General features: G+C 37.0%; 1 protein-coding gene across 6 annotated transcripts in view; it reads left to right on the top strand.

Annotated features, from left to right (window-relative positions):
- The window catches only part of ZNF385B (zinc finger protein 385B), a 448,508-nt gene that overhangs the window by 101,098 nt on the left and 330,719 nt on the right, over window positions 1-16,691 (top strand). The window contains exon 1 of one of the 6 annotated variants that reach the window (XM_042949280.1): window positions 8,425-8,490. The exons of 4 other annotated variants lie outside the window; for them this stretch is intronic. The gene's annotated coding sequence lies outside the window, so the exon portion shown is untranslated. Of the gene's footprint in view, window positions 1-8,424; window positions 8,491-12,768; window positions 12,829-16,691 lie in introns of those variants that run through there. One more of the 6 variants, XM_042949281.1, reaches the window with a different exon arrangement.

The raw sequence follows: 16,691 nt of genomic DNA, 5'->3' as shown, positions 1-16,691 counted from the left end.
CTTATAGTCAGAAGAATGCAACTAACATAGATGTTTAGTTTTTATCAGATGCTCTGTTACTGGTTTATATTTTTAAATATAATTATTATCAAGTTAGCTAACAGTGTATACAGTGTGCTCTTGGCTTTGGGAGTAGATTTCCATGATTCATCGCTTAACATACAACACCCAGTGCTCATCCCAACAAGTAAGTGTCCTCCTCAATGCCCATCACCCGTTCCACCCCCCCACCCCACCATGAACCCTCAGTTTGTTCTCTGTATTTAAGAGTCTCTTATGGTTTGCCTCCCTCTCTGTTTGAAACTATTTTTTCCCCTTCCCTTCTCCAGTGGTCTTCTGTTGAATTTCTCAAATACCACATATGAGTGAAAACATATGGTATCTGTCTTTCTCTGCCTGACTTATTTCACTTAGCATAATACCCTCCAGTTCCAGCCACATTGTTGGAAATGGCAAAATATCATTCTTTCTTGTTGCTAAGTAGTATTCCTTTTATATATAAACCACATCTTCTTTATCCATTTATCAGTTGATGGACATTTGGGATCTTTCCATAATTTAGCTACTGTTAATAGTGCTGCTATAAACTTTGGGGTACATGTGCCACTATGAATCAGCACTCCTGTATCCTTTGGATAAATTCCTAGTAGTGCTATTGCTGGGTTGTAGGGTAATTCTATTTTTAATTTTTTGAGGAACCTCCACACTGTTTTTCCAGAGTGGCTGCACCAGTTTGCATTCCCACCAACAGTGCAAGAAGGTTCCTGTTTCTCCACATCCTTGCCAACATCTGTTGTTTCCTGAATTGTTCATTTTAGCCATTCTGACAGGTGTGAGGTGGTATCTCAACATGGTTTTGATTTGTATTTCCTTGATGATGAGTGACGTTGAGCATCTTTTCATGTGTCTTTTGGCCATCTGGATGTCTTCTTTGGAAAAGTGTCTCTTCATGTCTTCTTCCCACTTCATCACTGGATTATTTGGTTTTTGGGTGTTGAGTTTGGTGAGTTCTTTATGGATTTTTGGATACTAACACTTTATCCGATATGTCATTTGCAAATATCTTCTCCCATTCTGTCAGTTGCCTTCTAGTTTTGTTGGTTGTTTCCATTGCATTGCAGAAGCTTTTAGTCTTGATGAGGTACCAATAGTTCATTTTTGCTTTTATTTCCCTTGCCTTTAGAGACGTGTTGAGTAAAAAGTTACTGAAGCTGATGTCAAAGAGTTTGTTGCTTGCTTTCTCCTCTAGGGTTTTGATGGTTTCCTATCTCACATTTAGGTTTTCATCCATTTTGAGTTTATTTTTGTGTATGGTGCAAGAAAGTGGTCCAGTTTCATTGTCTGCATGTTGCTGTCCAGTTTTCCAAGCACCATTTGCTAAAGAGACTTTTTTCCATTGGATACTCTTTCCTCCTTTGTCAAAGGTTAGTTGGCCATACATTTATGGGTCCAATTCTGGAGTCTCTATTCTATTCCATTGGTCTATGTCTCTGTTTTTGTGCCAATATCATACTCTCATGATGATTCCAACTTTGTAATAGAGGCTAAAGTCCAGGATTGTGATACCTCCCACTTTGGTTTTCTTCTTCAACATTACTTTGGCCATTCAGGTCTTTTGTGGTCCATACAAATTTGGGATTGTTTGTTCTAGCTCTGAGAAGAATGCTGGTGCAATTTGGATTGGGATTGCATCAAACGTGTAGATTGCTTTGGGTAGTATTGACATTTTAACAATATTTGTTCTTCCCATCCATGAGCATGGAATGTTTTTCCATTTCTTTGTGTCTTCTTCAATTTATTTCTTAAGTTTTCTATAGTTTTCAGCATACAGATCTTTTACATCTTCGGTTAGGTATTTTTTGCAGATAGATATTGACACTGTTTACATTAGAACTATCCCTCTTTTACAGGATCTAGCCCAGGGCCTTGCACTTAGTAAATGCTAGAAAGTTGATATTTGCTGATCAATTTTTCTATCCATTGGGACTTTGAATATATATAGTGGTTAGGACCCAATGATGATAATGTATAAAATATCATGTTGTTCATAAATCTCATTTTATAAGATTTATGCTTCTACCTCTGAAATCTTCCATTTGTTAGGACAAAGCATTTTCTAAACATTATTTGAGTATAAAATAATTTCATATAAACAGCTGATGTTTACATTAAGACTTTTTTTTAGATTTAGAGAGGTCTTTATTAAAATATCAGGCAGACACATACATATGCTAGTAAAAATATTCTCTATCAGTTGCCATGGTTGGAACGAACAGACACCTTAAAACCACATTGATACTATGTTGATTATTTTTTCTATTTTTTGTTAAGATGAAACATAATTTTGGAAATGTTCATATTTACTAAATATGTATTACCTTAGCAGATATATTTCCTGTGTCACAAAGATGAATCTTCTGAATCATTCATGGTGTAAGTCTTGATTAATAACATGGACTCTGGAGCCAGATGCCCTGAATTTAAATTCAAGCTAAATCATGCATGACTTTAGGCAAGTTACTTAAAGTCTGTGAGCCTGTTTCTTCACCTGTAATGTGCGGATGATGATTAACATCTCCCTTACAGGAGTATCCTAAAAATTGAATGAGTTAATATATGTAATGTATTTACAATAGTACCGATATCAATAGTCAGTACAAAGTAAGGTTTAGCAATTTTGTCGTTGGTATTATTATTTAGTATTGGTTTCTAAGGTTTAAAAGGCATTTTCATTTTAGCTCTATCTTACCAGTAGTTTTATCTGTCAGACCTTTTGGTTAGCAGTAAATGAAAGCAGAATAAAAACCTTCTAATAAGCAGCATAGTACTGTGAACCCTCAAACTGGCCTTTTTCCCTGGGGCCACTTACTTCACCTCCCAGAAACATTTCTCAGATTTGTAAGTTGTAAGCAGGGTTCTTTGAATCAATGTCATTCAGCTTCAAACTGCCTCTACCATTCCAAAGTATCAGAGGGTGACATGATGGCAAAATACTTGTAGAAATACTTGAGGAATGATTTTGTGAGGTTTAATTTGTGCTAAAAATTCATCAACACATTTCCAGGAAGGCAAATCTTCCCAAGACATATGGAAACTCTTTAAGGTTGGTTTCATGATTCTGATTGAGACTGTTTTCATTTTATCATTAGGCACTTCAGAACAAGGAATGAAATGCAAAGTAAATTATTATCTGTCTGTTAAGGTATAGAAAGCAGAATGCCAATTTGAGAAGGGAAGGATTTTATGTAGTAAATTGAACTAGAGACATTAACAGAAGGGGCTTGGGGAGAGGTAAAGTTAAGGAATGTAGAAACAAAATAGACGATTTAATATGATGAATTACATAAAGGATCATTCCCAACAGAATGCATAAGGAAGAGTGTGAAGAGAGCTGCATTATTTAAAGACTGGAATAAACAGTGCATATTTGGAGGGTCTCAGAGTATATAAAGAGATCTGCTTAGCATGGCAGCCAGCTGCTCACCTCTCATGATGGAAAAGAAGAAATGTGCTTAAGCTGAAGTATAAGGGATTTGGGTTCGACTTTCTCAACAATAAAGATAGTTAAACATTGATCTGAATTGTGTTATCTCAACCTTGGTAATACTGAAAAATGGCTTAACTGCTAATCAGCCTGAGATGTTCCTGTGCAAAGACAGTTATGGATCCATGACCTCTTATTGACAATAATTTCATTTGCTTTGTGTTTTGGTATTTCAGAGACATTTCTTACTTGAAAGTATAAAATTTTCTCTTGGACTCTTTCCCTAGCCACCTTTTTCCCTTTGTTCCCTTCCTATTCTATAATTTTATGTATCACACTTTTCATGTCTCAGTTCTTCTATAGTGCTGTGATTTTGTTGGGGATGCATTAGAAAAATTCCTTTCAAATAAATGATAAACCTACCACTTAAACATATTCTAGGAGTGGGATGTGTAATTGAGTCATTTTTTTTTTTAATTCCACAAATTGTTATATGTTAGGCAGTGTGGTAAGCCCTGGAGATTCAAAGTTGAATAAGGCATAATTTTCTTTTGGAATTTACTGTGTAGTGGGTTAAAGATAGATACAACTGCAATGTATTTATTTTTATTTTTTTAAGTTTATTTATTTTGAGAGAGAGCGAGTGAGCAAGCAAGCAGGGGAGAGGCAGAGAGAGAGAGAGAGAGAGTCCAAAGCAGTCCCTGAACTGTCAGCAAGGAGCCCGCCTGATGTGGGGCTCAATCCCACAAACCGGGAGATCGTGACCAGAGCCAAAACTAAGGGTTAGATGCTTAACAAACTGAGCCACCCAGACACCCCCGTAGGACTACAATTTAAATGCAAGAAGTGGTAGAATAGAAATGAATCACAACATCATAGCACAGAGAAGGGGGTTAAGAACTTTGTCTTGGAAGGATATGTCTATGAACAAATATCTCCACAACTTACCTTGCAAGGAGCAGATTCCTAGGTGAGGGGAAGTTACTGGGGGGATCTCTCCCTGGGAAATGCTTTAGACCAACAGTAATCCACCTGGCTTAGATGGTCGCTCCTTGGGAAGGCCTCTGTTGGCAGCTGTTTCGTAGCAAAGCTCCATACCATGAGGGAGAAAAACCAAATTTTGGTAGACAAGTACCTGTGACTGCTATATCACTTCTGATGATATTTTGAGATCAAATTAGGTAATAAATGCTTAAGTATCTAGCAAGAAATAGGCACTTAAGGAATGTGTATTTAAAAGAAAGGGAGGGTTTCTTATGTCAGTGGCATGGGAGAATATATAGGAGGCACATTTCTGGATTAAAACAGGTTTGGGAGATATAATAAGCAAATGTAATGTGTGGACTGAATTTGGGTCCTAATATGAACATACCAATTCTAAAATGACTATTTCAAAGCAGTTGGGAAATTTTTATTATGAACTGGGTAATAGATGAAATCAAGGAACAATTGGCAATTTTGTTATGGTAGAATTTACATATTAGTTATGTAAGAAAATGACCATCCTTCTAGAGATGTGGGCTGAAGTGTGCCTGAAGTCCGAGATTTGCTTAACAGTCTTCTCAAAGTAATAAAGGGAAGATGATGTAAATGTGGCAAGTTCTTGATATTGTTAAATCTGGATGATGGATATGTGGAGGCTCAGTGACCTATTCTCACTGTTTTTGGATGTGCTTGATGCCCTCCCTCCCCTAATTCATGTGCCCTCCCTCCTCCAGTGAGCTATTCATGACTGCATTGGTGGCTCAGACATACAATGGTTGGCGCATGCAGGATTTAAGTGCAAAGAAGACAATAACATGCACCTGCAATGTTGAGCTAAAAAATGTACATATGGTATATATTTTTTTTAATTTTACATATGAATTTAGGTATAACCCTTCAATGTGCACTTCCCAAAGCTAATTTTGTTTTAAAAGCAGAGAACCACGCTCAGAGTTCATTGGCAAGTATGAATACTTTCGGTGAGGTATGCTTTGTAATAGCCCAAAAGGTCAATATGATCGTAGTTGATTTTTAATGCAGTGTCATAAGTCTCTTAGGTATTCCTGTTGCTTTATCATTTGCTAAATCACAGTCAAAAAGTTATGTAGTATAATATTCTTTCTTTAATGAGGTTTATGTCTAAAAAGTTTTAAGGGAAAAAGTGATTAATGTTAGTATTTTATTTTCCCTCAACATAAAATATAGGTCCATTTCCTCTCCAGCTTAGATTATATAAAAGCTTTGAAGATGAATTTTCAGAAATGAGTTTCTATCTGAAGATATGTTACTATATTGAATAATCAGAATTGGAATTAAAAGTCACTTGAGATTAACAGGTTGCTTTTTTTTTTCCAAAATGTTTTATCTACTTTCAGAGTTTTAGCTCTTCGATGTCAGATTAAAATTCTGAAGCATGTTCGATTCACCTCAGAATTGAATGTCAAACCCAAAGACAGATATTTATAACTGAGTTCTGTTCAGGCAAAAAGTCAGTTTCCAGACTGCAGCTTGGATGATTCTAAAGCTCTCATTCACAGTCAAATGTTGCTATCATTTTAAACAAACAAGTTAAAGCTTTAGGATTGGCTTTTTATCAAACCAGCCGTTTTATTCCCTGTTTATTGTGCTTTACATTTGCAGAGTGCTATGGGGTTTATATGTTGCATTCAAATAATTATTTCTTTCTCATAGCAACATTCTGGTATTGGTAGTATTATCTGCACTTGACTGATGAGAAAATTGAAGTTCTCAGAGGTAAAATGTTTTACCTAAATTCATCCACCTAGTTAGCAGGTCAGCTAAGATTTCTATTCAGTCCTTCTGACTCCAATGTTTTCCATTATAAAATTTCTACATATAAGAAATGGCAAAAAGAAAAAATAACTTACATGCATTCTAGGGCTTTTTACAAATATTTCAAGATTTTAATCTATAGACTATTTGTTCTTACAAATGCCTAAAGGAGGAGAAGAGAATTAATATACCAGTTTTCTATAGGTATTCATGTAAAGGAGTGCAACACTGACTAACAGAAACAGCCACCTTTTGGGAGAAGTAGTTTTATGAGTGTTCCCTTTTAATACTGACACATCAAATGAGCTTTTTAAAAATTGAGGTATCACTGAAAAATTGACATATAACATATTAGTTTCAGGTTTTCAACATAATGACTCGATATTTGTATATAGTGTAAAATGATCATCACAATAAATCTGGTTTCTATCCATCACAATACATAGTGAATTTGTTTTGTGATTTAAGATTTGGTCTCTTAGAGATTTAAAATACGCAATTCAGTGTTAATAACTTCAGTAACCATGCTATATATTATATCCCTGTGACCTATTTATTTTGTAACTGGAAGTTTGTACCTTTTGACCCTGGAAGGTAAGTGACATGGGCAAAGGGAGTCAAAAGGTATGCTTTTAAAACTAATCATTATTGAGTCTTTGAAGAGGAGACAGGATGCCTATTTCATTATACTACTGTTGAATCTCACATGTGTGATAGTAATATTTGATAATCATTATATTATCTTAGCCAGCATAAGCAATTGTTCCAATATGATGACTGAGGAAAGTTATATGATGCAGGAACCACTGAGTGAAATAAAGAAGATGGATGAATGTATGTACAGGATATTACCATTATTTTATGAGATGGAGATATATTTGGGGTGCCTGGGTGGCTCAGTTGATTAAGCAGCTGACTCTTGATCTCAGCTCAGGTCTTGATCTCAGGGTCATGAGTTCAGGCCCCACATTGGGTTCCATGTTGGGCATGAGGCATAGTTAATAAAAGGGGAAAAAAAGGAGATGTATTTACTTATATTAAAAGTAGAATGGAAAAACAATTAAATATAAGATATGAGTCTTATAGGGGAAGGTAGGGACAGGTAGATAAGCTAGAATTTCCTGAATATACCTTTGTGTGTGTGTGTGTGTGTGTGTGTGTGTGTGTGTGTGTGTGGATATGATTTTGGAACAATGCGAATATCCAATGTAATAATTATAAAACAAAATTAAGTGTAAAAAGCAATCCCTAAAAGTCAAAAGCAAAGTGAAACAAGTAACCTGTGTAGCAAATTTGTGGCATAACCCACATAGAAAAGAACTTCTTAAAACTTAAAACCGCAGTAATTTGACTATACAAACCTAGGGATATATACCCTGAGAACAAAAGAAATGCAAGGAGAATTTAAATTATTTACTCTCTAGTGTATTGTTGGGGGTAGTAATTATATTACAATCCTGAGACTAGTACTGTGAGATAAAACAGATGAGTTATTATGTTGGAGTCCTTGAAAAGTGGAATTTGGACATTGAAGGAAGAAGATGACGACAAAGATCAGTGAAGATGAGTGGGGTTAATAGAAACCTTGTACTATTGACTTTGAATGACAATATCAGTAAGAACCTGTGATGCATGGGTTTATTTTTTTTTAGTATTTACTCCCTCTGTTCACTGAAAAGGCTTTGAAGCAATGATTAATTGCATAACAATGAGCAGCCCAAGCCACCAGACTGTGATACCTAAGTGCCATTTCTTCCTGAAAGGAACTAGGGCCCTTGGAGAAATAGTTGATTCTCCAACCTAAGTCTTGGACAGGAAATAAAAGATTAGGTGGAAAGCAAGAAAGCTATAAAGACTATTAGGTTTTCATCAAAAGGAGTTAGGAGTCAACTTGAATAAGCTCTTATTAAGCAAAAATAGAATAATTTAATCATCATTAGAATAATATCAATAATAGATTGGAACATACCAGATATGTTAAATACACCAGTTTATAATGATACTTTAAAAGAAAAGGCCCCTCAGTGGCTACCTGTGTAGAATGCTAGCAGACAAACTCAAGTGTTTTGGAAACAAAGCAAAGAAATGCAGCAATTTTTCTGACTTTTCAGGAAATCAGGAATTGATAATCAAGACTTGATGAGAGAGTTTTCTTTTTGTAGGACTCTACTAGCTGATAAATGAAGAATGAATGATAGAACATTTCTACTTTGCAGCAATGGATTCAGGTAATGCCCACCGAGCAGCTGCCGATGTCACAAAAAGTGAGACAAGAAGCATCAGGTGCTTCTTAATGGAGGTCCACAGTATCACCTGTGAATTACTTGTGACGAAGAGTCGAACTCTTTTTGGTCAGGCCTCTACGTAGATGATTCCCAGTTTTCAGAGGAAAAGAAAACCAGGGGTACCTGGGTGGCTTAGTCAGTTGAGCATCTGACCCTTGGTTTCAGCTCAGGTCATGATCGCATAGTTTCATGAGTTCAAGTCCTGCTTCTGGCTCTGTGCTGGCAACGGGGAGGCTCCGTCAGAGTCTTTCTCCTTGTCTCTCTGCCCCTCCCTGCTCACACTGTCTCTGTCTCTCTACAAAACTAAATAAATACTTTGTAGCAACGTGGATGGAACTGGAGAGTGTGATGCTAAGTGAAGTAAGCCATACAGAGAAAGACAGATACCATATGGTTTCACTCTTATGTGGATCCTGAGAAACTTAACAGAAACCCATGGGGGAGGGGAAGGAAAAAAAAAAAAAAAGAGGTTAGAGTGGGAGAGAGCCAAAGCATAAGAGACTCTTAAAAACTGAGAACAAACTGAGGGTTGAAGGGGGGGTGGGAGGGAGGGGAGGGGGGGTGATGGGTATTGAGGAGGGCACCTGTTGGGATGAGCACTGGGTGTTGTATGGAAACCAATTTGACAATAAACTTCATATATTGAAAAAAACCCAAAAACTAAATAAATAAACTTAAAAAAGAAAAGAAAACCAGAAGAATGCATTGAAAGATCCCACAGAGATGCATGAGGACACCTCTAAAGCATGAACAACCTGGTTTTCTCAACAAATCCATTGCAAAAAGAAAAAAAAAGAAAGGGGAATTATAGACTAAAATAGTCTTTTAAAAAAATGTTTGCTTATTTTGAGAGAGATGGAGAGCATGTGATTGCAGGAGAGGGACAGAGAGAGAGGGACAGAGAGAATCCCAAGCAGACTCCGTGCTTAGTGTGGAGCCTAGCATGGGGCTCGATCCAATGACTGTGAGATTATGACCGGAGCTGATAATAGGAGTCAGATGCTCAAATGACTGAGCCACGCAGGCACCCCTAGACTAAAATAGTCTTGAAAGACATATCAACCAATTACAGTGTATGGATCTTATTCAGATCCTAATTCAATAAATTGTTAGGGAAAGGAAAACCATGCATACAACAGTGGAGGAAATTTGAACACTGACTAGATATGTGATGATATTAAGGAATTATTATTAACTTTAAAAGTGTGGTACCAGTATTGTGGTTATGTGGGGATTTTTTGATCCTCATTTGTGAGAGACATACTGAAATATTTATGGATGAAATGATATTATTTCTGGGATTTGCTTAACTGATCTGAGGGGAAGGAGAAGTAGCAGCGAGTACAGCTGAGACACAAGATGGCAGGTGTCAAACCCGGGACGAGCTATATACTATTCTATTTTATTTATGCTTTAAATGTTTCATAACAAAAAAAGGAACTTTCACTTCAGATCAATCTCAGAGATCATATTATGGAGGAAAGTAGTCATTTATGTGAAATAATTATTATAGTAAGAAAGGCTTCAGGTTAGGTTTTTCACCCATTCCCCAAAGTACATTCCTAATGAGATGCAGTTAACATTTGTTACATATTAAGTTATGTGCCAGACAGTTGTTCTAGTCACTTTACAGGTGTTATCTTCAAATTTGCTAGAATTTTATAAAGAAATTCTACTGTCTTCACTTTTCAGATCATGCTGAGAGATTAAATATCTTAAAGCAAGACACAGCTAACAGAGGACAGAGGCAGGCTTTTTATTTGGCTTTTATTGCTGGCATGCTCCCGTACTCTCTTCAGTCTGAACAGTTAACAGGAGCAGAGATTTTGAGTGACAGAGTCTGCTGGTATATATATACTTTTCCATTTTCTTGATCAGCATTCTTTGCCCAAATTCAAGCCTTTTGAGGGAGATTATAATTTGCATGTTGACTAAATAGAGACTCCAAAACTCGTCAGCCTGGTCCAAGGCAGTACTAGCCACTCTGAATCTTTAATGAGGCAAGCTGTTCCCCATCCCCACAAGATGGGGGGAGGGGAGCAGTTTTGTTATAATATTCTTCTTAATCAATTGTTCCAAGGAGGTTTTCCTGGGTGTAGTGTATTTGCATGGTGTGCTGCTGGTAGGAAGAGGAAGGATGGTGTCTTCTAAAGTGAGCCAGTCTCCTTATCATGCATATGTACAAAGGAGGGGGGAACTCACGACAGGCAAATAAGAATGGTGCTTTCGGTACTAAGAAATGAAAACAACCCTTGGATCAACTCTGATGTTCTCCACCCCACACCCTCCCCCCCCCCCCACACCCAGGAGGATAACATCCTCCTGTAAGATCCAGGGGAGCTTATAAAATCTTTTAGAACATTTGCTTAAGTAATCTTCAGGCAAGTAAATTAAAAACCTCAAGTCAGTAAAATCATTTGTACATGACCCACTCCGTTTCTTGAAGCAATTATAATTTGTGATAACTGAAGCTTTATTGCTAAAGTAGCAGCCCAGGAGGTTGACTACAATATGTGCTTCCAGACGTTTGATGACTGACTCTAAACACACAAAACTGTAAGGATTTGGGAAGGCTGATTGAACCAGTCATCTTTCATCTCCCACTTCACTGAAATGGAGGCAACTTGGACACTGTTCATGAAATTAATATTACATATAAAACATAATAAAACAGCCCTTTAAGGAAGGTTAAAAACATTAGAAATGCCAATTCCTGGCTAGCCAGTGATTATTAGATATTGGCTTCAAATTTCCCCAAGATTAGAATGAGTATGTGTTCTTCAAACTTAAAATTAGTTACTTCTCCCCTTTTCCATGGGTGGATTTTCCTATACCCCCAGCAAGAATAACTAATAACTTCATAGTTTCTATCTCATGGAGGAAAGAGAGAAATAAATCAGCATGGTCTATAGCAGTCCAGTTTTTAGTTTAAATCTAAAAATTATTATACCCAGACATGCTTCTTACTATGTAGTTGTTGAACAGCTTCCCAATATATGGAAGGTCATAGAGATTCTCAGTTAAACTAGGGATTACTTTATACTTCAAAATATGGTTTCTTTTATCAAGAAGTTGATGTTACCTCTCTGATAAAATTTATAAAATTTGTGTGTCACTGATTAAACTCTGCCAAGCCAAGTCACTAACCACTGTTTTTTTTTAAATTTTGAAATATTGTGTAATAACAACACAAATTAGCATTTTTTTAAAAAAAAGTTGACTGACTCAGAGAATATAAAAAATGTGAAAGAATGAAAATGGAGATTTTTCTTCTAGACCTTGCAATACATCTAGACTTTATATTATTTACACTTTATGATCTTGAGGGAGAAGCTGTAGCTATCTCTTTGTATAAAATTTATAGCCACACAATATAAGAATAACTTATATAAGATTTAACACATAGCGTAGTGTCACCATAGATGATGAAGATGGCACTGACACCCTGTGAAACTCACCACCACAGTTAACCAGACATTCTCATCTACCCCCACTTCCCTTTTGCCTTCAGGAGCTGATCTCACCTCCCACATGGTGAAATTGATGGAAGCCAACTGGGGTGGGTTCCCTCTTTGCCTCCCACTTCCCCCAGCAGTTCTCTGGATCCATATCTTCCTTCTAAGGCTTTTTCTTCCCTCTGAAGCTTCCCTGGCCACTATATTCTACACCCTGTTCCTAAATCCTTCTTCTGGGATTCACTGCCATTGGAGCCCCTCTCTTTCATTGTTGCCTTTTTGTGTTGTATCTTCAAAGTATCTTCTCTCTAGAAAACATTTGCAGTTGTCCTAAATACCCTCTTCCTTTGTTAGCCAGACTCTTTGGATGTAAGATTTATAACTATTCTCTTATTCCTTACTTTCTCATTTTCTTTAATGTTTATTTATTTTTGAGAGAAAGAGAGAGAGAAAGTGAGAGTAGGGGAGGGGTAGCGAGAAAGGGAAACATAGAATCCAGTGCAGGCTCCAGGCTCTGAGCTGTCAGCACAGACCCCCATGTGGGGCTTGAACTCACAGACTGTGAGATCATAACTGGGGCTCAAGTCAGACACTAAACCAACTGAGCCACCCAGGCACCCCCCCCCCCCAGTCTCTCATTTTAAACCTCCCTCCACACATAGTCTCCCCGTTACATGTCATTATGACCAAGTTCTGTTGGGACTGATGACACCCCTGCATGTATCTTCAACTCTCACTTCTCTCTCTGTTTTAGGTCCAGCTTCCTCCCCTTTACAATCGGATTCTGCCCAGAAGTGTTGCCATCTCATCCAAGATGACTCTTGAGGTCCTATTGATCCCTCTTTTCTTATTCTGATTGCAGGTTCAGTGCAACTTGGCCTATATTAGGGACATTGGTTTTTATTTCCTCAATAAGATTTTAAATTTCTCAAGACCATATCTTACACTTCTTTCCCCTACCCCTACTCCCAACAAGATCTAGAGAAATTAATAATAATAATTTAATAATTATTGTTAAATATTAGAAGTCTGTACATGTATTTTGGGGGGAGAAAACTCACCTCAATGGTAAGTGAGTGATAGCATTTCAGAGCTATTGCCTTACAAAATTGTAACTGTTTTATTTTTATTCTCTTCCGTAAGTGCTCACTGACCTTTATCATGGAGCATTTTTCAGATGATAGAGTTTCAGTATTTAAGTTTTAGGATATTCAGACACCTCCAGAAACTGAAAATCTGTTTACAAATCTAGCAATGACATAGATACATTTTTAAGCCAAACAACACAGGATATATAAATAATACGTACGCTATACACAGAAGAGTAAACAGAAGTGAAGATTGGGTTGACATAATGGTAAGGTGTCAAATATGGAATAATATGGAGTTAACCAGAGCAATTTCACCAGGGGAGTTGGATTTGAAGTAAGTTCTGGCTTAAAAATATAAAAATGTTAGACTGGCCCAGTAAGAACAGCTTGAGTTCAGGATTAGAGACAGAAGGCACAGAAAGGCAGAATGGGGATAAATCCAGCGATGTAGACTCAAACTAGAAAACGGGCTCAATCCAAGATTTTGTTCTTCCCTCATCAAATTATGTTATTGTCATATCTATAAATGTATTATGTCATTTGCTCATATAATAGCTAACATTGACATAATGGTTACACTTCTCATTTTGAATTTTAAACTGCAAAGTAAAATCATTGCATGTGCAAAACATTACTTTCTTTCCACTTCCTGAATTGTTCTGCCTCACTTCTCCATTTCCGTTACCCTTTCCTTTCACCTGTGCACACCACTGACCTTTGTCCCAGCTGCCTGCCATGGCTCATTTAGATTCCTTTCTGTGATCTGGTGTCCCTGATACAAGGTACCACTCACCTAACAGATGCATCCCTTGCCTTTCTCATGCAGGTCATAGAGTACAGTGGAAAAGCCTGAATTTGGAGGTAGATCTGGGTTAAATTTTGATTTATTCCCACTCACTCAACATGTGAGTTTGCAATTTTCTTATCATCTTGGACTTTTTCTTCTCATATGTAAAGAAAGGGGCATTAATTCTTACCTGGAAGGTTATTGAAGAGATTATGAGAAAATGTGTTTCAGATACATTCAGATACACCCAGTTTCTGCCAGAATGGGTGCCTCTCATCAGTGTTTCTCAGCGTGTGGTCCCTTGAACACCTGCATCAGAATCACTTAAAATGCAGATTCTCAGAGTTACCCTAGGACTTATTTAATTCAAATTTATATGGGTCAGCCTGAGAATCCACATTTTAAGCAAATTTCCTGGATGAGTCTATGCACTTTGAGTTTGAAAATCCCTGTGATAATGTATTTATCCTCCTCTTTTCTTCTTTTTCTTTCCCTCTTCTCATTCTCTCCCTTTCTCTGTCTCTTTCCCCCCCTTGATCTCATTTAACAATACAGTGTGCTTGAAGTATGTCCCTTGTCAGGTTATTTTCACTTTTCAGAGTTTCATTTTTCTTTGATGTAAAAAGAAAATTGCCTACTTCTCCAGTCACTGCTTAGAATAAATTATTAAAATGGTATCAATCACTTAGAAAAGACACACACACAAATGGTAGCTGTAATAGAAATCATTAGAGTTATTGTAGGGGTTCCTGTTCCTGCAGAACAAGATGCATTAACATTCGTGTGTGGCTTATAACAGAAGGTAATCCAGGGCTGGGACTAATGTGAAGTGAAGAAAGCACTTGCCTTGGGTACAGACTTAAGGCTTTAAAGGGATGCCCCAAATTTAGTAGTTAATATAAATAATATTTTATTTTAATATTTCAAAAAATATCAAAGTCAATTAAATCCACTCTGAACAAAATATCAAAATTGTAAATAAGGATAAGATCAATATTAAAATTTCTTTTTCCTTTTGTGTCAGGTTCCACTATGGCCTACCATGGCACTGTTACTGCTCTAAAATATTGCATTAATTTATTCTTTATCTTAATTATTGAGATTTTTGGTGCCCCCTTAAATTACACATCTGTGGCAAATGCCTCACTTGCCTCACCATAGTCCTGGCTCTGGCATATTTCCATGCCTTGAATCATTTCAGTGTTTAATTAGCTAAGACAGAATGGTCCGTTTCCATTCCGTCCTTTTTTTTTTTTCCCCCCAGAATCTCCACTTAAGCTTTTAAGTGAATTTTTATAAATACTGTGTTTTTGATATAGATGGGAAATACCCACATCTTGAGAATGTCAGTGTGGATGTCAGTAGTTCAGATGAGTCTCAGAAAGAGATATCATTTTGCAAATGACAGTGTTACTTAAGATTACATTACGTAGAAGAAACAGTCTATAAATCTAGTGTTTGAGGCCCATTTCTGATTGTTTTCAATAGGAACTGGAAAACCAGGAGTCAACAAAAAAGAAAAAAAATGTTCAAGTAGATCAGAATCAGCCTGGCAAGAGAAGTGATCATGGAAGGAGATTTTTGTATAATTAAATGTCAGTTTGCATTTTGAAATATTGCCTGCTGCCTCCCACTCAATCACCAAATGAGATGAGAGGGAATATTCTCTATGCAAACCCGGAACTGACAGCAGCACTTGTTGGGTTCTCCGTGAAGGGTGAACGGTAGATCAGAAGGATCAGAGCAGATCATTTCCTCAAGGCAAGAAAATTTTGCTGAGAAATGAAGTTAGACATTATAATTTCCCCCTGTAAGAAAAGCAAGTAAATAGCAGACAAAAAGGAAGCCGTATAAACTTCTGGAATTTTAGAGTGGGGAAGAATTTTAGAGGCTATCCAGTTTATTCTCCTCTCTTTTTAGAAGAAGAATTTGATGCACAGGTAGATGGGTGGTTTCTTAAGGTCCCTCAATTATTGAGTGACTGACAGAGGTGCCAGTCTCTTCCACCTGATGCTGGGAGCATTTGTTAGGTTGAGAAGCAGGTGAGTGGTACAGTGGGAGTAATACTGGTATCCTGTGCTGTGTAGGCAAATGGCTTAGAAGTCTTTAGAGCTGATGTGGTGGGATTAGGAAGTGGAGAGATATCCTTGGATAAATGCTCAGGACCAGCTGAACACATAAGTTTCTTAGCATTTTAAGAAACACTTTACTTCCTTCTTTTTCATTCTACCACTTACATAAATGCAAATCTACTGAATCAGTGTCTACAGAGGTACAGCTGGGACATAGGAATTGTGGTAAAAGCTCCCTGGGTGTTTTTGATGTGTGTCCTCTGTTAAACACAGCTGCGTTAGAGGTTCATTACTTTCTGACAAAGAGGTCTGTATCAGTCAATAGGAACTTAATGTGAGATAATTCAGAGATAGGTTCAGAATGAAGCATAGGAGACCTACAAAAGCAATTTCTGAGAAAGGAAAAGGAATTCTTGCAAAGTAAATCTTGTCTCTCTTCAGTTTTGTCCAGTTCATGGAAGAATGGGACAAGCTAGGATCCAGAGTTAACAACCTTTCACAGGGAATTTTCTTTCCTTCTCTCCTTATAACCGGACTAAGCTCTTGAATGCTCCTCTTGGAGCTACTCAAGAATCTTTTATGAGACTGTTGTCACGGGATATAATACCTCATTATTCATCCTCACAGAGTGATTTCAAAACAAAAATTGTTTTTTAATCTTTTTTTCTAATCTTAAATGTATAGAGTTAATTTCTCTCCTCAAGTCCTAGCATGTTAACACTCATCGCTGGTTTGTGAG

Source organism: Panthera leo, chromosome C1 (genome assembly GCF_018350215.1).
Source record: "Panthera leo isolate Ple1 chromosome C1, P.leo_Ple1_pat1.1, whole genome shotgun sequence".
Taxonomy (NCBI): Eukaryota; Metazoa; Chordata; class Mammalia; order Carnivora; family Felidae; genus Panthera; species Panthera leo.
This window is presented reverse-complemented; position numbering and strand designations above follow the sequence as displayed.